This window comes from Panthera onca, chromosome D3 (assembly GCF_046562875.1).
Source record: "Panthera onca isolate mPanOnc1 chromosome D3, mPanOnc1 haplotype 2, whole genome shotgun sequence".
Classification (NCBI taxonomy): Eukaryota; Metazoa; Chordata; class Mammalia; order Carnivora; family Felidae; genus Panthera; species Panthera onca.
Window position 1 is genome coordinate 42674371 of NC_138350.1, and position 25436 is coordinate 42699806.

Sequence of the window (25436 nt, forward strand, 5' to 3'; positions counted from 1 at the left end):
CCTGGTGAGCATCTTTTTTTATTATTATTAGTTTTTATATTAGAAAGAGAGAGAGAGCACATGAGTGGGGCAAGAAGGGCAGAGAGAGGGAGAGAGAATCCTAAGCAGGCTCCACATTCAGCATAGAGCCTGATGCTGGGCTGAGCCACCTAAGTGCCTCAGCCTGCTAAGCATCTTTACAATCATTACTTTAAACTCTTTGTCAGGTGTATTGCTTATCTCTGTTTCATTTAGTTCTTTTTCTGAGGTTTTGTCTTACTCTTTATTTTGGAGTATATTCCTCTGTCTCCCTCTTTTACCTGACCTTCTGTGTTTGTTTCTATGATTTAGGCTGAACAGCTACTTCTAAACTTGAAGGAATGGTCTTGTGGATGGTTGTCCCTTATGTAGACCATGTGTACTTGGTGAATTTGGCTGGCTGGTTGGGGCTATGGCTGGTGTGGGCTGGGGGTCCTGGGGTACACTGTGCTGAGGCTGCCCTGGTGGGATGGCTGGAGGTGAAGTGGGTGTGGGCCAGGGCAGTCCTGAGGCTCTTTGCACAGAGGGTGTTCTAGCAGGACCGTTGAAGCTGAAGTGGGAGCATGGCTTTATTAGCTGTGCACATGGCATGTTGTTTCAATTATGTCAGCATTTTCACCCACCGTAGCCTTTGCACTGGACCAGCTCTTAGCTATGGAGTCTAGACTTTATACCAGTGATCTACAAAGTGCAGTATGAACATGGTTGATTTTTATTTGACAAAAGAAAAGGACATTTAAACTATAGTACTATTTAATATGGACATAGTTGGTGTGTATATATACACATATATATGTATATATATGTGTGTGTGTATACCTATATACACGCCTATATACACACACACACATATATAAAATAAATATACTGAAGGACATTTTCTCATTACTTTGTTTCTGATAAGGATGTTTGAACAAAAGTTTGGAGCATGTTCCTTTCTTTGCTTTCTCTTTCCCATCATAATCTAACCCTTATTCTTATGCTCCAGCCTCCATGATTCATTTCCAGTGGTTCCCCTTCCCCTCACCCTGCACCATTAAGCACCATTAAGGGCACACAGGCACATATTGGGAACCAAGAGTACCTCAGGGTTCGACAACAGATGCACATTCCCATGAAAACCTGAGGACAGCCACACTTCCAGAGCCAACTGTTCTTAACCACCATTTCAATAGAAGGCCCAAGAGGATATTTAAATAAAAGGAATGGTTTTATTTTACTAACTGAAAGACATGAAAGTGAGATACAAGCTAACTGAGTTTCTTCCAGGTTTGACCCATGGTTTCTTTCAGCCATGAAAAATTAATGCATCCATTTTTCCAGATTTGGAGATTTTGACCAATAATTTAACTCCAATCTGAAGATACTTAAAAGTCAGTTCAGTACTCAAGTACATACGTTGTTTTAGGTGCTGTGGGAAATATTAGAGAAGTACTTGTTCTTGGAGAGTTCATGCGTTAGTTGGAAAGAGATATGCATGTACAGAATACATATTTTTCATACTATATATATATATATATATATATATATATATATATATATATTCCATGTTAACACACATATAGAAAATTAGTGAACACTATGGATTGTATATGAGACAGCCTCGGGTGATCAGTAAAAAGAGGTAACTCTCCAGCCAGCAAGTGACTGGACCAAATGAACTCTTGACAGTGACTTCTAGATTTCCAAGAGATGGCTCTAGGATTATGAAAAGAGCTGGAAGTAAAGGTCCTGGGAGTTTGGAAAAAGCAGAAGTCATTCTGGGCCAGAGTACTTGAAGAAAGTTTCACAAGCAAGGTGATACTTGAACTCACTTTGGAGAGGCAGGATATGCAAAGAACAAAGGGCAGGAACATAGAAAACCTAGGAAGTAAGCCTTTCTTACTCCTGGGGCTGTACATTGGCATGGGATTTTTACTCAGTCCTAGCAGGCTCAGCTATTTGCCCAAGGTCATGGCAATCAAGTGCCAGAGGCAAGCTTCTGCCTCTGCTCCAATCCAGTATGTCGGTAACCTGCCATGAGTGAGAGTAGGAGGTCATTGCAGATCAGCTTAGAAAGTTTGGATGCTGTCACGTAGTGGAAGGCATACTACAAACCTCTGTTTTAGGAGCATTTGTATATGCTAGTGTATAAAATGGGTTAAAAGAAAGGAAAGATTGGAATCAGGAACACTTGTGATGTAATCTGTTGCTGTTACCTGATTTGAGGTAAACAACGTGAGGTCACGGTAAGATTTTAAAGTAGAAGTATCCACAAAGAGGTGGATCCATCCACTGAACTCAGGAGAGAAGTCATGGCTGCAGACAAATATTCAAATGCCCTCTATGTAGATGTCACAATCGAAGACTTGAATTTTATAATCCATCTCTATAGGAAATATTGTGGTGATGGAAAATCAGAGAGCCACAGTATGAATATGAAGGAAGGGAAATGCCAGCCTACATTTCACACTTGGTAACCTCTTCTTCATTCTTTGCATCATTGTCTGACTGACTCCTTAGACATCCCCAGCATTGAGGAGAACAGCACTGGCTCACAGGCTCAAAATCCCTGTGTGTAACACTTCCTATTTCCTAATTATGGTCATCAGAAGCAATATTTTGTTATTAGATTCCAGAACTTCATTTTAAGAGAAAGAAATGGTAAAGGAAATCAGAATGATAATGCTGAGAGAGACTTTACATTCTTTTATTATGGCATTCACTGTATCACATGGTAGTTTTGATATGCTTGTCTGTTTTTTTTAAATTTTTTTTAATGTTTATTTATTTATTTTTGAGAGAGAGCACAAGCAAGGGAGGGGCAGAGACAGACAGACAGACAGAATCCAAAGCAGGCTCCAGGCTGTGAGCTGTCAGCACAGAGCCAGATGTGGGGCTCGAACTTATGAACTGAGAGAGCATGACCTTAGCCGAAGTCGGGTGCTTAAGAAATGTTGGGAGAATCCAGTGCATTAACATATTGAAAATGCTTTTATGTAAAACTCTATTTAAATGTAAGGTATTAGCAGTATTTCCTAATTATTATTACTGCATGTGCTATTCTCCAAATAGATGGCATGTGAATTATATCTCGATACACATTGTTAGGTAGGTAGAGAGAGAGAGAGAGAAAGTTGGAAAAATGAAAAAACTTCATACTTCTGGAAACCATGAGGTTCAGAAAATTTGAATTGTTGGGGCTGTGAGGGTATTCTTTGTGTTCTAGGTTTTCTCTCCCTTGCCAGCCTAATTACCTCTTTCCATTTGCTTGTTCGTTCATTCATTCATTCATTCATTCATTTATGCAACAAATACTATTAAGCTCATCTTCAGATGAGCTACTATTTTGGTTGGTATAGGCATACGGACAGTGCCTATGAAGGAAACAAAAAAAAATCTCTTTTTTAAGTTCATGGTTTTGAGGAAAAGGCAGACATGGAAACAAATAATTATAAAACAGTAAAGAATGTGCCATTGTGGAGGTATTTACAAAGAATGAGGAGATGCCCTTGATTTCTCAGAGCAAGGGCACTGTCAGAGGAAGGTAGAGAAGTTTGAGTTAATTCTGGAAAAAGTTTCCCAGATAGCTGAGGCATGTTAATAGGAACAGCCAGTTCCTATCCAAAATTATAAGTCCTGCTTCCTTTATTTATTATTCTTTCCTGCCAGCTGCTTCTTTAACTTCCCATAATTATGGCCTTGCCCCCAGACTTCTAGTCTGTTCTTTCTTCTGTTCTTTCTGTGACTATTCAGAGAGATTCAGTGAAAGTTTGTAGATGTGGGGTGCTTGAGATTTTGTGGAATGAGAGTTTTTGATCTTGCATTGTATCTCTTCTTTTTTTATAAAGTGCAGCTAAACTTGATGTGTAAATTTTTAAAGTATTGCAAATAAAATGACATATGTTCACTTAAGATTTTAATGTGTTTAAAAATAATAGTTGGCAGAAATATTGAGTATATTAAAATTTAGAATGAATTTTAGCTCCATGATATAGTACAATTTTATATTTGAGGCTAAGCTATCAACTTGGAAGAAAGGAGTTAGGAAAAGTAAGTTATTAATTTATTTGTCAGCCCGGGTTGTAAGAGAGTAAGGTTTATGCTGGCATTCTGAGTACAACATCTGAAATCACTCATGTCTACTTTTCTAGATCCAACAGTATCTCTATGGCCAAATTAATTTCTTTTTTACATTCATTTAAGAATATGGCTTTTACTTTGCAATCTAGCACATATGTCATCTTACCCCTTTTATCATTTTTTAAAAGTTAAACTCAAAATATATCCCAGAGTTCAAAGCTGAATTATACTCAACTATATACATGTACCATGTGTACGTAGACTATAAATTTCTAAAAATTATATTTCTTCAGAAATATGTGTGCTTTGGGATGACAGGTCAAAGCTTTAAATTCTACTTTCCTTAGTCTATTTTATTAGTTGGTAGAGAAATATTGTAGACTTGTTTTAAAACCCATTTTTGTAGCTCAAATAGTCCATTAAGTGAATTAATAGATGCAAAAGAGCTTAGGAGAAAGTGCCTGGCATCTGGTAAGGGCTCAGTAAATGCAAGCTCTTGTCATTCCTATTATTTCTCCAAAGACTTTTCTTTTCAGTCACATGCTGTGACATGAAGTATCACCATCTGGGTTGACTCAAACCACTTACCCAAATCAGAATAAAACTTTTAGCCCTGGAGTCATTTCCTGTCCTTTCTAATTGTACTTAGGAATATACTAAAGAAAGATAACTCAACCAGCTATCAACTGAGCAAATGATGCAAGTGCCTCATTCCATGTGTGTGCACATACACCACCAATGCAATGAAAACCAACTCGAGAGTATGAGGGAAAAGAGACTACGGAAATAGACTTTAAAAAAAAATTCGGTTTAAGTGGAGAGTCATGGGACAGGTCAAAATGGGCAGGGGAAAGAATTTGAGAGAAATAAAAATGTGGTGCAGGTGGCCACCCTGAAGCTAATTTAACTTGGGTCATCTATGATCTCTTCCAGCTGTGAACATGTGCATGTGGCCCAGTGGCCCAGATGTTCTTCCTCGGTCTTTATGTTGCATAGCCCATAAAATTAAAACAGGATTGGAATTTAATTCTAGGGCTTTCAGAGTCCAATCATCAATATTTAATGGAGCTGTTCTCTGAAAATATAGAGTCCTGGTTAGAGAGTCCCTGGTTTGGGCCAAGACAGCCTACTGTAATTTTTGTAATTTCTCCTCAGTGACTGCTGACTCCCTTCCTCCACTGCCCCCCACCCCCTCCATCTTCAATTTTATTCTACTCAGGGAATGCTTTTCACCTCAGAAGCTGCTGGATCATATAAATATGTGGTTATTTCTAGTCATGAGTTAGAAATCTCTGAAAGACACAAGTAGTGTGCTACTTTCTATAGCAAAATCAATTAATTGAAGATATTTAATGAGCTTGTGGTATATATTTCAACACTGGCGACTCTGTCGGCCATGTGAGGAATACAAACAAAACATAAAACATGGAACCTGGCCTCAGGAAACATGTAGTCTGGTTGTGAAGGAAAGATGAACACATGTAAGATCATCAAAGAACAATATAAAACTCTTCTATGGCTCTTTAGAGGAAATCTACATGCTTCCTTGTGATGGCTACCTCTGGTTGTGACTTTTGATTCAGGTGACTCACAGATAAACTGGAAGTAAGGCCTGAAAATCCCAGTTGAACACAGAAGAGATCTATGAGATGTGTGTACCAAACTACATTTACATTGTAGAGTCCCACATCTAAATTCCTGAAAGCCACCCTTTCTTTTTTCCTTTGTTACCTGTAAAATAAACAGATCTCTAGCTGAGAAAGACCCCTTTGTCTAGTTAGTCCTGTGGCAGAGCAGGGCCTATTTGAGCAGTATTTTAATCACTAAGTAGTGTTTTTTCATGCAGTCTAGTAACTTGACCAAGAAGCAACAAAGAGTTGATGACTAGCTAGCTGGAGCTTATTTCGTAGCAATAGTCTGGCTGACATACTATGCACATTAGTCACGGATTCTGACTTAAATTCTCTCCAGAGACGACACAGACACATGGAAGACCAGAGGGGAAAGGTGAACAGTTATTAAGAATATCTGACTGCCAGAAACACAATCAGAGTCTTTTGTGGACAGTTGCTGTGAACAGAAGATGAAGAGTCTAGATTTCAGTCCAGATTTCTGTTGTGTGTTATCAGAAACAAGAGTGCAAAGTTCCAGGAAATTCTTTAGCCTAACCCATCAAAATAATAGTCATTATATTTGGACACTTGTTGTGTTTTGAGAACAAATAAGTGTCTTCAACTTATGTGTAGAAGGCTATTCAGTATAATGCAATATTCAGATTTTAGATATCCAGGATTCTTATTGAGCAGGCAAAATTCTGAATGCTTTGTCTACCTCAGAGCATTCAGGAAAAAGCTATGTATAAAAAGAGACTTCAGATATATGTCAGCCATATATTTCTATGAATTTAACTTCTCATCCTTTCTCTTTTATAAGTTAAGCCTAATTACATTTAGTGAATATTAATAGTGTTCATTATGTGCAAGAGAGTGTGCTGGGTGCTAAAATCTTTAACAAATTCAGAATCCAGCTAGGGAAGTGTAAGTGAAGAGAATTACAGTATCAGGAATAAGTACTAAATAACACCAGAAAGCTGCTAGTCAACCTAGGCTGAGCATTGGCCTGGAGCAGGGGCCATGTAGGACACTTCTGTGAATGGCAAGTGTTTTGGCTCAACTGGGGGATGTAGGGATGGCCAGGATGGGAGATGAAGCAGAAAAAGATAGTTTAGACCAGAACAGTGGGGTGCAATGGAGATGATGTTTGCACTAAAACCCATCCAAAGACTTCTGTAAGGAAAAGGTAGCCATTGTGTGATTGCAGAAGAGAAAGTAAGCTTCAAATATGAATTTTGGGAAGATAATTTTGATGGCTGTGTGAGTAGGGAAGTGGTAAGAGAGGAGGTATCTCAGATAGGGGTTTGAGTTTGACAACCATTGCATCCCACTTGGCATGAGATGGTGGCAGCCTGAGCTGATCAGGACAGTGAGGAAGAGTGGCCGGGAGAGGCCTTGTGGAGGAAGAATAAGCTAGATGTGGCTGCTCAGACAATATAGAAACATAGGTGATAGAAACCTAGTGCAAGTTTGGTTGTGAAAGCAAGTCACCCCCAATTATGGAGATTTGTCATGGAAATACCATGTACCACATTTATCTCTCTGGGTCATTATCAACCATTATCAGTTTATGTATTTTTAAAACATCTTCAGTTTTAAGCACTGTGTATCTTCCCTTATTTCTTCCATTTTCAGATGATGCTTTGAACCACTTTTCAGTGGTTGGCATGTTCTTTCACAGTTTTCCATCATCAGTGGAAAGCATGTATTCTAATAATTCCTGTTCCTTTTTCCCAATCAGTAAGAATGGCTTAATGATATATGGATAATAGTTCAGTAGTGTTATATTATTAGTAGTAACAAGATGGCATCCTATGATTGTGTAATGACTCCCTCTTGGGATATGGGTTTGATTTTTATAGACAATCTTGCAGGGTACTTAACCTTCCTTCTTTTTAAAACAATTTTTTTAATGTTTATTTATTTTTGAGAGGGAGAGAGAGAGACAGCACAAGCGGGTGAGGAACAGAGAGAGAGGGAGACGTAGAATCTGAAGCAGGTTCCAGGCTGTGTGCTGTCAGCACAGAGCCCAATGCGGGGCTCGAACCCACAAACTGTGAGATCATGACCTGAGCTGAAGTTGGACGCTCAACCGACTGAATCACCCAGGCGCCCCTAAACTTCCTTCTTTCTTCTCTTTTTTCCCATGATTATATTCAGAAGATTACCACCTGCCACAGCAGATCTCTTCTCCAGCCTTTTAAGAAACAGAGCAGACCTAGATTTAGGAGGTGATGATCAGGACCGGCCTCTAAAACCTTGTGTTGTCTTCCACAAGTGGTGACTCCTAGAGCTGATTGGCTTCTGGGCTAAGCAATAACTTGACTTCAGGGCCTCCTCGGGATGCCAGAATCTTGTAAGAAGCCAACTGTTCAGTTGCCATAGGAGTCTCAGAGAAAAAACTGGCAGCCACACGCCAGTAATCTTCTGACTATATTAAGTTTCTTGGGCCCATACCAGTCCTACCTTAAGTGAAGCCCCAAGCATCCTTGATTGTCTAGGAAACCAAGGGCCAGCCTTTCTAAAGTGCTGAATTTTCAAATGCAAGGAAGTAGGTGCTTTTCCTGAGGGAGTAGCAAAATGGACAGCAAATGTGTGGTCATTTAAATGGTATGACTTGGTCCTTTTTTCCCTTATAGGGGGGAAAAAGCAAGTTCATACTTAAATTCTTTTTATTTTCAGCCTCCTGTTGATGTGATTCCACATGTTAAGATTTGTTTAAAGGACTATCAAAGGTAAACCTTCAATCTAGAATGACATAGTGAAGTTTTGCAGAACTGAACGTTAAATTTGAGCATGATCCGAGTACAGTCAGTTCTGCTATCATGCAGCATATTGCCTTCCTAAAAACCACTGCACTATGCAAAATCATGTGATAAAAACCACAGGCTAATGGGAAACGTAGGGTAAGGGGCACAGGACACAACACTCAAAGACTTCACCAGTGACATATGTTTTTTAAAAAAGATAAGATTCTGTAAAAAGATTAGCACAGTTTTATACACATTAAAGAAACACGTTAAGAAGCATGTAAATACTATGGTAAATGTGGCACTTTATGTTGAAAAGTTTGTTTGAGGAGGTAGATACTGAAAGGGTTGTTGCTTGTGAGTTTTGTGAAAGGGTGGAAGGAAGGTTATCTGATATCAGATAGAAAGTTCTAACACCAGATGTGGATGGGAATGGCTCACAACACACAGTGAACCGAGGTAGCTGGGTGGTGTTTAAAATGTGTGTGTGGGGGGGGGCGGGGGGAGGCACGCACACACACTGCGCATTTTGTGTATTCCCACATGGCTCAATTCAGCTGGATGATGTTTTCTGCATTCACTTAGTGTTTGTCACAGAAGAAATTTTGCATTAGCAACAAAGTGAAATTCATGTTATGCTCAAATTGTTTTCTAATATATCAAATGGTTCGGAAAGAATTTGTATCCTCACACTGGCAATACAGCAGAACTCCCCCTTAGCTTCTATATAAGGAGTCTGAGACCCAGCCAAGCTAAATGAGGTTTCCTAGTCAGATTAGCAGTAGCTGAGCTGAATGTGAATTCTTGGACACCCAGGCTCCTTTTGTAGTAGGAATGTCTATGTCATCTGTTGCTTCTTTTACTGTTATATCCTTTATTTTTATTGTTAGTGATAACATTATTTTAGTACTTGTTTTAATGTAGGTGTAAGCACTTAACATAGTATGTGGAACTGAATAAATACTTGTCAGTAAATGAATTAATAAATGAATGAGGTTAGTGAATGGTCATAATCAAGCCCAGGTTCATTGTGGAAACAATTCCAGACCTGCGTGTAGAGGAACAAATAGAAAAGATATGTAGAGTTCAGGATGGCAGTACTCTCCTTATATACTCTTCAAGGTTTCTTGGGTTTGTTTGGATTTTTGTAAAATAATTAAGGTATAGGCTTGTGACAACAGACAAGCTATTTAACCTCCCTAGATAATACCAGAGCTACCTCATTGGGTTTCTGTAACAGTTAGATAAAATCATGTATATAAACTCTTAGCATAATGCCTGGTACATGGCAATGGTTCATTAAGTGTTAGCATGTATCATCATCATCACTACTACTACTGTTGCTGCTGTTTTTCTAGCATAACCCTCTGTATGTTGGAAGGAACCAAGAACCAATGAATGTGAGAGAAGGCGCTCTGGTACTTTTCCTGAGCTGTGGCCCAGTTTTTCCAATTACTCACTGGATACCCCAACCCAGAGATACAATAGCACTTCAAACTCAACACATCCAAAGTCAAACTCATTAGCTTGCTCCCAGTAGACTCCTCCTCATGAGTTCCCACTTTCCTCAATTTACCCAAGCTAGACACCTCAGTGGTCCTTTATTCTCTCCTTCCTCCTCCACATTCCATGGGTCACTCATTAAGTGTGACCTCAATTAAGTGTGACACTCAATTAAGATTTTATTGAACACCAAGTGTGTACGAGGCACTCTCCAAAGTGCCTCAAGAAATAAGCGTGAATAAGGCATGATTCTTGTCCTGAAGAATCTTCAGTATAAGACAAGATGCAGAGAACGAAGCGCTGAATGCAAATCCCACATAGTAAGCCAGTCAAGGTAAAATGTATTGACCAGCTGTAAGAGGCCACATGATGTGATCATGGTTCCTATATGTTGCCACTCAAATACAAAGTGGACAACCGTTTACATGGAAAGATGATGAAGGGTACCATCAGGGGATCATTCTGTATTTTAAAAATTTTGGTCCTTTTGGTTAGCAAAACACTTGTCAGGAAAACTAGTGTTTGTTTGTTTGGTTTGGTTGGGTTTTTTTTTTTTTTTTTTTTTTTTTTTGAGAGAGAGGAAGACAGAGGGAGAGAGGACACAGGAGCAGGGGAGGAGGAGGGGCAGAGGAGAGAGAGAATCCCAAGCAGGCTCCATGCTCAGCACAGAGCCCATCTTGGGGCTTCTCTACCTCACAACCCTGAGATCATGACCTGAGCCAAAAGTAAGAGTCAGACCCTTAACCAACTGAGCCACCCAGGCACCCCTGGGAAAACTAGTTTTATTACTTGTTCTCCATTTTGGGTCCTAAAAATATTCTTTCACATGATGATGACTTTACAGTAAAAGTTTTCCCTTTTTAAGAATATTCAGTTCTTTTTTTAATGTTTATTATTTTTATTAGTTTATTATTATTTTGAGAAAGAGAACACAAGGAGGGGAGGGGCAGAGAGAGAGAGACAGAGAATCTGAAGCAGGCTCCAGGCTCCGAGCTGTCAGCACAGAGCCCGATGCAAGGCTTGAACTCATGAATCATGAGATCATGACCTGAGCTGAAGTCGAATGTTTAACCAAATAAGCCACCCAGGTGCCCCTAGAATATTCAGATCTTCAGGTGGACTTGTGTCTGTACGGTAATTGTTTTTTGTGGTGATATGAAGGTAGGTTGAAAATAATTTAAAGTCGACTATTTAAAAATTTTTTTAAGTTAAAGAAGTTTTAAATTTAAATTAAAGAATTTAAATTTCTACTTTTTATATACTCAGTTGGATTAATAAATTGAGCTTAGCCCATTTATTCTCATATTCTTAGCAGTTTTGTACAAATAAAACCTTAGAGATTTTTAATTCACTGTAAGCTTCAAATGTAACATGTAAGTGAAAGGGAACATTATCTTTCAAATGCACTATAAATAATTTATTCACTAGTAAGTAATTAGGCAGTTAGGAAAGAGCTGTGGAAAAATAAAAGTTTTTAAAATAGGGGTAATTAATAAGCAAAGTTATCTAGGTACAGAGTCTGTAGTTCTCCAAAGGATTTATTTATTGATAACTTCCATGTGCCAGGTCCTGTTCCGGGAGCTGGGGATGCAGCAGTGAGCAAACCAGAACCCAGCCCTGAGACAGTTTACATTCTACTGAGAGAGACAGGAAATAAACTAATAAACAATAAACCTGTGATGCCAGGCAGTGATAAGAGCTATGAATTAAAATAGGGGCAATAAGGGCAGCGCACACGCATTCAAGCCAGAAGCACAGGTTGGGATTGGAAAAATTCTTCCAAGGATGGAGGCACAGAGCGCCAGGGCTGAGGACAGCTTCACCCAGGTCACCCGCCAGGATGGCCCAGGGGCCCAGGGAAACAGCAGCTGCATGGACAAGGCAGGCAGAGGCCCGGCCGCAGGGAGGCCCGGTTTCCCACCCCTCTCCAGCCGTGGATTCCTAGGTGGGAAAGAAGAGACAAGGAAAATTCCAGTCCCAGCTAACAGATACATGCCATTAAAAGAGAACGGATGCAGAGATTTACTCCTATTGTAGAACATTTGCGACTTCAGATACGCTTTACCTTGAAATTCAGGAATGTGGAATCAGGACTTGTAAAGAAACCAAGGACGTTAGTATTTTGACAAAAGCAGCTGATTTTGTGAAAGCCTTTCTCTTGGGTTTCAGGTGGAGGACATACTTGCCCTCATTAGGTTGGGTAACCTTTTCCTAGAGTCTTTTGAAATTACAGATGTGATGACCCTAAAGGGAGACCACCTGTGTGGGGCAATAGGAAGAATCACTGGCAAAGGAGGAACCACCCAAATTCACCACAGAGAGTGTGGCATGGACAAGGATAATTTTGGCTGATGTGAAGGTTCACATCCTTGGCTCTTTACAAAATATCAAGATGGCAAGAACTGCCATTTGCAACCTCATACTGGGGAATCCTCCATCAGAGGTTTATGGCAATACTCAAGCCATGGTTAGCGGAGCAGCAGATCCATTCTGATTTCAAATCACTGACATTTTATCTTGTCTTTGGACTCTAGAGAAAAAGACTTTGCCCTCCACTCATGGTCACAAGAAACCGTGTGAAGGTTTTTTCCATTTCTTTAAGTCTCCATCACTTGTTTCGTTCTCAGCCAGAAGCATAAATAGAAAGGAAAGGTTTGATTATTCACACCCAGCAGCTTTGAGGCTAATTTCCATATCTAAATTTAGTACCGTTATTATACTTATACATTATTTATAATTTATCACTTCATTTTAAAGAAAAGATATGCATAGTTAATAATTCTCTTATTGGAGGAAAACTTATTGTTTAAACAGTCCTTTATGAATTCATAAATTTATTTATAAATGTATAACTTTTATGAATTGATAAACATTTCTTGTCTATGGAGTATAATTAAAAGAATCATCTCACTAAAGAAAATAAGGGCAATAAGGATTAGCGAGTAAAGAGTGCTAGATGCAATAGATAAGGTGATGGGAAATCACTCATAGATTGTGGGGCTTCCTCCCTATTTGGTTGTTCACTAAGATTTCATTATTCACGTTGGCCTAAATCAGACATTCGAATTGACATCTACCATCACACAGTCCTACCTTCCGTTTCACTCTGGTGCATAGTCTCTGCTAGCTTGTGTTGGTAATGAATTGCATAAGAAAATAGCTTGCGTTGTTTATCAAATCTGCCATGTATAGAGGTTGTCTCATGTGGCACACATTATTCTAACAATAGTGTAAATACTTTGAAATCTGCATCCTTACTAGTGGGGAGACAAAATGCTTTCATTAAGAAAACACATACATGAAGCAGATGGCTAACTAACAGCATCTTGATGTGAGCAAATTTTAGTCTCAAATTCTATGGCTTCATAATCTCAGAGGGATTTTCCTTCTTACTGTTAAGGAAAACTTACTCCCCACTGCATTTTAAAGAATTAAAAGTCACATTTGTATGTTAAGAATATTCACTTTGGCCTATTAAAAAAATTATGATTGCCCCCCAAAAGGGGGCTTTTATGACCTTTTACATTTTTAAAGTAAAGCCTTCCATCTGGCTAAAAAATATCTAAAAAAATAATTCTTTTACTGTGTTTGTCTTTCCTAGTAAATGTTACATTCATTCCTTAGAAAATTTGCTCTAGGGCAAGTTCATTTTGGCCTGATGTAATTTAATCCAAAGGGAGAAAAACATTAAGTTAATGAAATCTTAATGGAAAGCCATTATATATAGTGTGGTGTCTTAATTATTATTCTCCCAAATTATATTGGCTTATAATTTTTAATTTAGGTCTAAAAAAAAAGATACAGTGTTTAGTTACCTAATTAAATGCAATGCTGATTCATTAGGGGAATAATACATTATTTAATTCCTTTTAAATGAGCTCCCACAGACATGTGTCTGTATGTATCAATTGGATATAATTTCTCATCAATCACTTTTTTAGCCATGATAATAGATTGCTGAGCAATCCGTGGCATCTGTTCTGACCACCTGGAGTTATTCAGTGGGTAACTTGAAGTAACCAATTATTTTTAATTATTTTTAACAAAAAGATCAGATTTCTGTATTCTCTGAAAATGGGAACTACCACAGAATCATATGAAAATCAACCTTCTTTGCCATCATTTAACTTGATCTGAAGAGATATAAAAAGTGTGAGTTTTTATTGCTTAGGTTATTTATTTTATTTTTGAAACTCAAGACAAGATTTCTAACAATTTTTTAAGGTTTCCTAGTATAAGTTTGCAAACCATACATCCAGTAAAGGACTAATATCCAAAATACACAAGGGACTCATCCAACTCAATAGCAAAACACCCAAATAACCCAATTAAAAATATTTTCTTTCATTCCATAGTTTCCTTTTTATTTTGTTGGTGATTTCCTTTGCCTTGTAGAAGCTTTTTAGTTTGAAGTAGTCCTACGTATTCATTTTTGTTTTTCTGCCTTTGCTTTCAGTGTCAAATCCAGGAAATCATTGCTAAGACCAATGTCAAGGAGCTTATACCCTGTGTTTTCTTCTAGGGGTTTTATGGTTTCAGGTCTTCTGTTCAAGTCTTTAATCCAATTTGAGTTGACTTTGTATATGGTCTAAGATAGGGGTTCAGTTTCATTCTTTTGCATGTGACTGTCAGTTTTCCCAAGGCCATTTATTGAAGAGGCTATTCTTCTCCCATTGTATATTCTTGGCTCCTTTGTCATAAATTAATTGATCATATCATTGTGGGCCTATTTCTAGGCCCTCTAATCTATTCCACTGATCAGTGTGGGTGTTTTTATGCCAATACCATACATTTTGATCACCATGACTTCATGACATAGTTTGAAATCAGGGAGCCTGATGCCTCCAGCTTTGTTCTTTCTGATGATTGCTTTGACAAGCGGGCTTTTGTGGTTCCATACACATTTTAGTATTGTTTGCTTTGTTTCTGTGAAAATGCCACTGGAACTTTGATGGGAATTTGCAGGGGCTCTGTAGATTGCTTTGGGTAGTATGGATATTTTAACAATATTCTTTCAATCCATGAACACAAAATATCTTTCCATTTATTTGTGTCATCTTCAGTTTTCCATAAATGTCTTACAGTTTTCAGTGTACAGGTCTTTCACCTCCTTGGTTAGATTTATTCCCAGGTTGTTTTATTCTTTTTGATGCAATTTTAAATGGGACTTTTTTCTTAATTTTTTTTCTGATAGTTCATTGTTAATATATAGAAATGCAACTGATTTTTGTATATTGATTTTGTATATTGATTTTGTATCCTGCAACTACTAAATTTGTTGACTAGCCAAACCATTTTTTGGTGTGGTCTTTAGGATTTTCCTTTTTAAAAAAATTTTTTTAAATGTTTATTTATTTTTGAGAGAGAGAGAGAGCACAAGCAGGGAAGGGGCAGAGAGAGAGAGGGAGACACAGAATCTGAAGCAGGCTCCAAGCTCTGAGCTGTCAGCACAGAGCCTGACGCAGGGCTCAAACTCGTGAACATGATGAGATCACGACCTGAGCTGAAGTCGGACACTTAACCGACTGAGTCACCCAGGCACCCCAAGGGTTTTCTATGTATGGTATCATTTCATCTGCAAATAGAGACAATTTTACTTCTCTCTTTATAATTTGGATGCCTTTTAAAAAGTTTTCTTTTAGCGTCATCTGTTTCCTCCCACCATTGTCTCACCTTAAAATGAACATAAACTCTGTGGGAGGAAAGACTTTCTCCATTTTAATCTAGCACACAGAACATGGCATAACCCATGGCAAACATTCAGTCAGCATTTGTTGGGAAAATGTCATTACTTTTTATTCTTTTAAGTTTTTAATTTGTTTTGAGAGAGAGAGAGTATGTGCATGAGTGGGAAAGGGGTAGAGAGAGAAGAAGAGAGAAGCCCAAGCAGGCTCTGCACTGTCATTGCACAGAGACCCATGCAGGGCTCAAACTCATGAACCGTGAGATTATGACTTGAGCTGAAACCAAGAGTCGGATGCTTAACCAACTGAGCCACCCAGGTGACCCAGAAAAATGTCATTAAGTAGGCCCTCCATGAGGGCAGATAACAGTTCATGTAGAATTGTGCACTTTTAAAAGACAATAGTTTAACACCAAAGACAACTTTGAAAGGAGAAAATAATACCTCCCAAAGACAGCCAGAGAGGAGAGTGGAATCCAGGGAGCATGTCCCACATGAACGTGGTACGGTGGGCTTGGCATCTCCTTCTTTTGGGATAATACCAAGCATGTGGTAGATGTCTAATAAATGTTCGTTGTATTAATTATTTAACTAGCTATGGGCTTATCTTCAGTTATATTCAGTGAACATTTGAGGATTAGTTATGAGCTTTGTCAATCATTGGGCAGACACAAAGATGAATAAGAAAAGATCTTTTTCCTCTAGAGATTAGTAATTACATAGATAAGCCTCAGTCTTGTTAGTCCCAGCCATAGAGTTTCACTTTTCTTCCAAGAGGGCTGCATCCCTGAGTTACCCCCAGAGATCCACTGAAGAGGCTTCCAAAGGGCTCAGCCTTGTGGGGATCACCTAGGACAGTTCTGCCCATGGGGACAAGATATAGAACGCTTCCACCTATGTGTACTGGATGACCTGCAATTCTTGCTTCTTTACCAGTTTTTAAATGAGGATTTTCCCCTCCCTTGAGGCCCAGATTTAAGTACTGAAAGGGCAGGGACCCACGTACGTTACTCCATGCACGTTTTCTTTGTTAGCATTGTGGGCATAACTGAATTTGTCTTTCTCCTTGACCGTCTTGTCCATCTGCTCTTCATTACTTTAGACTAACCAGAAAAATTGTGTCTTGTCTAGGGTGACACTGCTTTTCAGTAGCTGAGCCAGGGCAGGAATGCACCTCTTCTTTTTTTTTTTTTTTTTAATTTTTTTAATGTTTATTTATTTATTTTTTTTTCTAGATACATGTAATATGGTAATACACACACAAAGACACACACACATATAAAAACCAGTATATCACTATTTGTGAATACAAATTAATTTAATGTTTATTTTTGAGAGAGACAGAGACAGAATGTGAGTGGGTTGGGACAGAGAGAGAGGGAGACACAGAATCTGAAACAGGCTCCAGGCTCTGAGCTGTCAGCACAGAGCCCAACGTGGGGCTCGAACTCACGAGCTGCGAGATCATGACCTGAGCTGAAGTTGGACGCTCAACCGACTGAGCCACCCAGGCGCCCCACGAATGTACCTCTTCTAACTATGGGGCCAGTGCTGTATCCAGGACACTACCTTCCCTCAACTCATGCTGCGTGAGAGACAGGTGACATCGAGTACACATTACGTGTGGGAAAGTACTTTGGAAATTGTCTATCAGTAGGATGTTGACCAACAACCAGAATGAGAATGACTTTAACTTCATGGTGCATGAACTGCAGACCACCATGCACAATTGCTCCAGAGGAACTCACATGCCCACCCTTGTTGAGGACCCTTGCTGCCCTAATTATTTAGTTCCAGATACTGTAGACCCCAAGGAAAAATCAATAGCAGTGGCCTCAGAGAGAAGTGATTCCCTTTTTTACTGACTCTGGGACCTTGAGCAAGTTATCTAATCTTTCTAAACCTCTATCTTCTCATCTAGAAAATGGAGATTATGAGTGCCTGCCTTCTGATGGCTGTGAGAATTCAGTGTATGTAAAGCCCTTAGTAAGGGCTTCTAGTAAGTGCTTAAGAAGTGTTAGCCATTGTTAAAGGGTGATTATTTTAAAAGGGTAAATGATGACTCTCAGATATCAAATGAACACGTGTCAAGGATTTATTTAATTCGCTCGTTAATGAGATAATCAGTAGGTTGTTACAATCAGGTACCTGGAAGGCTGCACCACACAATGCCTAGTTTTCTGCTGATAACACCCATTAATCATTCTGATCCATTTCAGAATTTTTCACAATTATTTTCTGCATTTTTTTTTTTCTTATTGCTAGTTCCTTATTTGCATGCTAGGAATGTTTTGAGGACCAATAAGTTAATAGATATGAAAATTTGCCATATAAGCTGTGATATATTTTGCAAATAGTAGAGTACAAAAGAGACAGGTGAGGCCAACCTGAATTTCAGGCCAACCTCTGATACTTCCTGTGATACTGTGATCTTGAGCAAGTCACAGAACACCTCTTTGCCTATCTTTCCTTAGCTGTAAGTTAGTGTATTTAAGATTCACTGCACAAGGCTATGGTGAGAATTAGATGAAGTTACGTGTGGGAAAGTACTTTGGAAAATAAAAAAAAATGCTATAGAAGGGATGTGATGTTATTGCTCTCAGCTTAGATTTGGTCCATTTTTCTTTAAGAAGAGACTTTAGAATAAGAGATGGAGTGGTGAGTTCTTAAACTCACCAGGTCATTATTACTGCAAGTTGTAAATCACATGGAGAGGTCTTTAACTCAGTAACAATGATTTATGGCACTACTGTTGATCCAAAAGCACCTCTCCAATATTCACCCACATGTCCTGATGGCTCCAGAGAGAAGTTCATGGTGCCAGCAGTGGTAATGTTGATGCCCATGGGGCCATGTGTCCTTAATTAAACCTGTAAGAACGGCATTTTACTCTCCTCAACCTCTTCCCCCAGTGCTGTCATCCCAGAGTCTCCCCTGGTTATCCTGTAAAAAGAGATTCATTTAACCAGCCTGTGGAGACTCTCAGGAATTTGCAGGAATTGGGAAGGAAAAGTCTTTGGCCCAGCACACTCCTTTCCTGGCCCAGTTCTGGGTTTTGTAATTGAGAAGGGATAAGGAGGGTTTGGAGTGAGTCCAGGACCCGACACTGAAAGCACTGAGAGGAGTTGAGCGAGCTCTGGTGGGAGGTGCCAGGACTGCTTCGCCTGGAAAGGAGCAGGCCACAGCGGGATTCTATGGGCAGATGCTTCCACAGAGGCAGTCTTTCCACCATGCCTGGTGCAGAAGAGAGTGACTTTACCTCAAGGGTTATAGTTATGGAAACTGAAGAACTGTCTGCCTAAGCTAGTGAATGCTGTGGACACATTTATGAAGGTTCTACCAAGTTCTTCTCTAGAGATTTTGAAGAACAAGATTGGGACTCTCTTAATCTGAAATATTACAGAACATGTCTCCCCTGCTGCCCCGCTGAGGCAGAGGCTTTATTCAGATACGAAGAAGGGAAAAGCTGAGACAAGGGAACCACACCTGATTGTCCTACCTTGTCTATTGTGACTAACAGAGCCAGGTGAAGGTGGGAGAGAGATTGAGTAACTGAGCTGACTTCCCTGTTTACCTTCCCTTCCCTGTGCCCTGTGAGGGGCAGCATTTGTGACAGCGTTTATCACACTTACTTCCTCTCCTTAGACTGAGCTCTTCAAAGGCAGAGCCTTGGTCTTCACCCCTGTGTCTCCAGCCCCTAACATAATACCTGACACGTAGTAGGGCTCAGCAAATATTTGTTGAATGAGTGCACAGATATGAATAACTCCTTTGACAGGCTGAGGTCAAGTCAACAGAAACCTCAATGCTGGAGACACTGACAGAAACCCCATTTAAAAGCCAGTTGACCAGCCCAACCTGTGAGTGCTATTGAACTGTTCACCATAAAATAGTAAGGGAAGCCTGAGTTCAAACTTCAGCATTCGTAGTGAGACTATTTTCAGCTTTCTCAGAGACAGCATCTGTAAATAATCAGGCAGAAGCCTTTTATAAAACAACACAGAAAAACCTCAAAGACTATTCTAAGGCTGCAACATTTAAACAAGATTTTAACCCATGGGGACGCCAAGATCAACACGGAGCTTCCTGAACATAAAAGCCTGGAATGTCATAGCAGTGTGGGGGCAAAAGCTATGATCGCATTTCCCCTTTTCTAAATTATATACTGCTTAGTGTTAATGTGAGCGGAGGGCTGGGACAGAGACGGCCCTGTGGGTTACGTAAGTAAACCTCCTTGCACCCTCCATCTCAGCTGTAATGCAGCATCCATGGTGACAGTGGTTGGAGGGAGTCACCAGGCTGGCTGGACTGACAGAAGGCAAAAGGTCACTTGTAGGTCATGCCATGATTTAAGTACTTGATGTAATTTATAACTGGGCTTTTGCCCTATGTAGAAAAATGATCAGGGACATTTGTTGTGTAATTTCTTCTCTCACTAGAAGATGTTGTTCTTAAAACTGAGTTTAGTGGCAGCTATGAAAGACCATCTGTAGCACATTCCAAAATCACTTTCTTTTCCTTCCCAATTGGCAAGAGGGACAAGAAACCAAATGAACCCTTTAGCTCTCTCAACCTGCATGATTCTCGCCTGAGGAAGAGAGACAGGTCTCTAGGTCACATCTTTCCCTGTCCCTGTATTAGGGACCACATCAGCCAACCTCAATTATAAACAAGTGAAAACAGAGTGCTCCTAAACCAGTCTTACTATCAACCTTACTATGTGTGTGGCCAGTATGATATAAAAATCTGCCCATTTCTCAAGTTACCTGCAACGTTACTTCTTAAGGCTCTTCCAGGGAGACCTGCACTCATAATGAGTCGTCATGTCTTGTTACCTGGGCAAGCTAATATTTGAACAACTATCATAACACCTGACAGTTGATACAACTAACTTTAATTCCTTACTTTAATTCCTTAAATCATTTTAATTCTTTAAATCCAAAAGGATTTTTGAGGTTATTTTCTTAAAAAATAAGAACGTTATTTAGAAAAATAGTACACATATTCATTTTAATTCGTGTGTTCTGGACTTGAGGATAAGGCTACATCTTCATTTTTGTACTCCTAGTTGGTGTAGTGTTTGGAAGATGGTCTAAGCCCAATAAATATTTTTTGAATCACTGAGTGAGAGGAATATTTACAGAGCAGAAGCCTCTGTGCTGGTTGGCTGTGAGTCCAGTGGTGTCTTCTTTCTGCAAACTCTGAAAATGTGTATAAACAAAAAGATCAGAGTGAGAATTTAAAAAGAACATTTATTATAATTTTCAATAATATGTACTTTTTAAGCTCATGAATACCGTATCTGAAATTGTGCATGGACACACATACACCCCCAACACTTCCCATAGGTACATGCTTAGACCGTCACGCATAGCCTCTATGTGAGTGCATGTATATATATCAATGTTTTTTTTTAAAAGATACGGAAAATATAGTTAACGGTAGTTATCTCTAAAAAAGGAGTAAATTTGGGAAAGATAAAGAGTACTTTCACAATTTAGCTTATATGTTTCTCATTTTTGAATTCTTCCTATGAGTATGCATTTGTATATCTCAGTTCTTAACACATGGTCTGGCACTTAGCAAACGTTAAATCAATGTTAAACACACACATAAAGTGAATCAGTGAATGGAGTGACATGTAAATTAGACTCAAAACATTTGACTTTGAGAGAGTTAGGAGTAGAATGGTGATAAGGAAATTGAACTGAAGACTTAGGAAAGAGAGGGCATCGTCTGGGTCTATCAATGAAAGAAGCCATCAGAAATATAGGAATAGTTTTGGGTTGCTATTGATAAATATATTTTCCAATTAAAAAAAACCAAAATGGCCCCAAATTTACTGCCCACTATTAGCAAATAACATAGTATTATGTAGAGTAACATGGTATTACACATAATTGTAGGTGTTCCTCTGGGCTTATCTATTGCCTGAACAAAGGCCAATGGCCTGGCAAGAAGGCCACTAACTTTGGTGATCTGCTAACCTGATAGGGCTGGACAGGCATAGCTTCCTGAAAGGCCTTTGTACTCACAGTCCTCTTCAGGTAATGCTGGTTTGCCGCATCAAATAAAGAACTAATGAAACCATCTGGAGAAGGAGACAGCAATCTAGTGGTTCAAGCACCAGTCATTTGGCCCGTCCATGAGCTTGATGTCCAGAAACTGACATGATGCGTGAGAACGTTTAACCCGAATCCAGCTGGTATGACCCCAATGCACGAAACCCTTTCTTGGCCCCTCATCTAGGAAATGAGTTGGCAGTATTTAAAAATGCTTGAATGGCAGCTTGGAGTCTATTTGAAGAAGCTGGTAGAAAGATCCCAATGGCAGGAATGTCCAGATAAGATTACCACCAGTAGTCGGTTGCTGAAATCACTTAAGTATTTTGATCAGGTGGAAAAAGTGCCACTTAGCTTCAGTCTGGGTGGCAGAGAGTCCTTTTAAATGTAGCTACAGCACAGACGTTCTGTGCATTACTCATGCTGTGAAGTACGTGATTTAAGCCACTGACTTCCTAAATTAAAGACACAAAAAGGCAGACATGTAATTCTTTTAATTACACCTCCAGATTTCTCCTACATTCCTTTGAGTTTGTCTCCTGTTTGTCCGTGTTTGCCTGTTTGATCAACCTACCAGCAGAAGATGAGCAGCGGTGAAGGTAGAGGATCTGTAAGAGGATAAAAGACTTTACTTAATTTGTTTTCACTATAGGAAAATGAAGGCAGTGTTTTTGGAAGTTGAGAAGATAAGAAATCTGATTTCTGCTGATAGTAGAGCATTTCAAGGCAGAACTGAGACATAATGTTTGTATGTTTTTTTGCTATCTGCTGTCCACTAACATGGGTTATTAATAAAACATATTTGACTTCTATCACCAGGCAAGAAGGTTCAATTTTATCTTGTATTTCTAGTAAAGTACAGCCTTCTAACCTTAACATGTATTTTTCGTAACTCAGCAATAGAGACAGGCTGCATTTTCAGAAGGTTTGTAGTCATGAACAACTTAAAGCTGTGTGTACTTTTTAAAACTATGCAACCATTTAGATATTTATTTGTAGGAACTAATTGAAGTAGGTACTTAGAAAGCCATGTAAGTTTGTTTTCTGCTAGATGACATGAGAAACTGAATTTTGGAATTAAGCAGCTAAGTTTCTCTCCTCTTTCTCACCTGTTCCCCTTTGTAAGGAAGGGGACGTGATGACTTCTTTTACTGTCACAGTTTCTGGGTTGGTTTTCTGATTATAATGGGAGACGTGCTAACCCATCTGTACTCCCAGACTAGGCCTCACTGACATCAGTGCACCAGTCTGAAGGTTGTTAGGTGTCTGTGCCAAGAAAAGCCTCTCTGTAATCCCACGGTCATTAAACTAGTGTAACCTCACCCACCCCAGATTTCCCCCCCAGGTACACTTGACCTCAGCTAAGTCTTTAACATGTAACCCTTTGAGTGATGTTCTAAGAATGTCCATGTTGGATATGGCCTGGTAAGAGAAGGCTACAATCTTTATTGGGGTTTCTGAGGGAAAGGAAGGGCAGAGCAGGATAAATAGGATTGGCTAGTTTGAATAATTTCTGAGGGATTTTGGCAATGGGGATGGTCTCTAGTTGCCTGGTACCTGGCCCTGGGATGATTAAGGCAGAGGAATATTGTATCCAGGGTGAATGGAACAGAATGAGGAAGTCTGGCTCTGGATTGGTTAGTTTGCATATCAAAGGCATGCTCCCAGCTGGGCCCTTTGCTATCTCCAAGAATTGGCTATCCCCAGGGGAGGGGACAGTCTCTTTTCAGCTAGAAAGGGTTTTTTTAAGGTGTCAAAACATCATAATGTACAGAAAATAAAAAAAATACAATACAGATGAGTTTAACATATCTGTCTGAATCTTTCTTAGTTACCTTTTGTGGGTTTGCATGAGTATTTGCCAAATTATGTTATAAAGTGATTTGCCTTTAGTGGTCTACATGATTTCAAATGAATGGTACGGTATTTATACAGCCCTAAGTTACTGTCCAATACCAACTTTAACCTCGACTGTGGCAGGCAATCCAGAGCCCTCTTCCCCTCACCCAGAAACTTTTTGAGGGCTCTTATTAGCCTTTTAGACTTCTTTTTTTTTCTTTTTCTTTTTTTTTTTTTCAGATTTCTGCAGAAGAGATTTTAGCCTACATAGATTTTGTTGCTTTACAAAACTTAATGAGGCTTTTCCCCTTTTCACCGTACTTGGAAATACTGAGGACTCATTCCAGTTACCCATAATTTCTCAGACACCCACTGGCAGCTAGCCATAGGAAAATGTTTTCCTATTCTAGGACTGAGGCAACTGTAGGGCTGAAGTTTCATTTTGGTGACACACACACTCATAAATAACCATCAGATATTTTATCATTTCATGTTTGGATGATTTTCCAGTTATCTATTTTATCTTTTGCTGTGAAACAAACCACTCCAAAACCTAGTGGCATAAAGCAGTTTATTACTCTTATATCTCTGGTCTGTGAGTTCAGGATTCTGTGCAGCTCGCCTCTGCAGCACCACCCTGGGGTTTCAGCTGGGATCATAGGAATGGCTGGAACTGGAAAACATGGGGGCAGCAGGGCAGGTCTCTCTCCTCACATGGTCTCCAAGTGACTAAGTGCAAGCTTTCTCACAGAACAGCAGCCTCAGGGTAGCCTTCTGACATGGTTGCTCTGGGCTCCAAAAACAATTCTTCAGGAATCAGAAAGGGGAAGCTGCTGGTCTCTTAAGGCTGAGCCTGGAAATTGGCAGGCTACAGCATTCTTTCTGCCATATTGGTTAGGTTGGTTAAGTTTTCACAGAGACACCCACACCCCACCCTGCAGATTCCAGGGCAGAGGACAGACTTCACCTCTCAGTTGGAAGATTAGCAAAGAATCTGTGGTTATCTCTACCGCATGGCATTTAGCATATCGACAAAAAGAAGATTATTTTTATCTCATTCTGTACCTACCTTAGAAAAGTAGATATTCAGCTGTAGCTCATTTCAGAGTTCTCTCTCTATGAAGATTGTTGACTGATGGAAAAATTTTGACTTCAAACTAAAATTATGACTTGGTAATCATCTAAACTATTTACAGTGTATAGTAGGATATCCAAATGTATATCCTTGCACTTATTGGATATTTTCCAAAGAATTTTAAGATGTATTAAATGATTCTTACATCCGTGCTTGAGTATTACTGTCTTCATTTTGTTCATGAGGAAGTGGAGGCTCTGAGTGGTTAAGTGTCCCATATTACGTGGCTACTCATGGTGGCAGAGACAGGACCAGAATTAGGTTAGCTGTATACTTTTCACCGATGGCATCTTTGTATTCCTTAATATAGATAAAAGGAAGTCAACGACCATGATAAGAACTTTTAATAAATTTCATCATTTTGGGTGTTAATTTCCTGAAATGAAGAAAAGATCTTTGGTTTCAGGTACATGCTTAGTGTTTGACAGCTCTTAGAGACTTTGTCCCACATGCTGATCTCATGAGAGGTATTGTTAAAGCACCATTTTTCAGATGAGGAAACAGAAGTACAGAGAGGTTAAGTAAACTGCTTGTGGATTGGTCACATGGCTGACTGGTAGAGCTAGTGCCCACGCCCAGAACTTGAAACTCTGAATCTTGTCATGTCTACCTCTTGAATCCCCACTCCCCCACACCCATACACCCTGTTTCTTGGCCTTGGAAGTCTTAGGACAGCATACAAATGGCTCAGTTGTATAGACCGGGACCAGCCTTCTCAGGGACAAAAATGGAGGCCTCAGAGGACTGAAAGAGCAGTGAGAGAAAGGCACA

The 25436-nt window shown here is 39.4% G+C and overlaps 1 protein-coding gene and 1 pseudogene across 1 annotated transcript in view; both read left to right on the forward strand.

Annotated features, from left to right (window-relative positions):
* Nucleotides 1-25436, forward strand: part of COLEC12 (collectin subfamily member 12) — a 198278-nt gene that overhangs the window by 57552 nt on the left and 115290 nt on the right. The gene's annotated exons all lie outside the window — the stretch shown is intronic.
* LOC144613959 (RNA-binding protein PNO1 pseudogene) lies at nucleotides 11668-12440 on the forward strand (annotated as a pseudogene).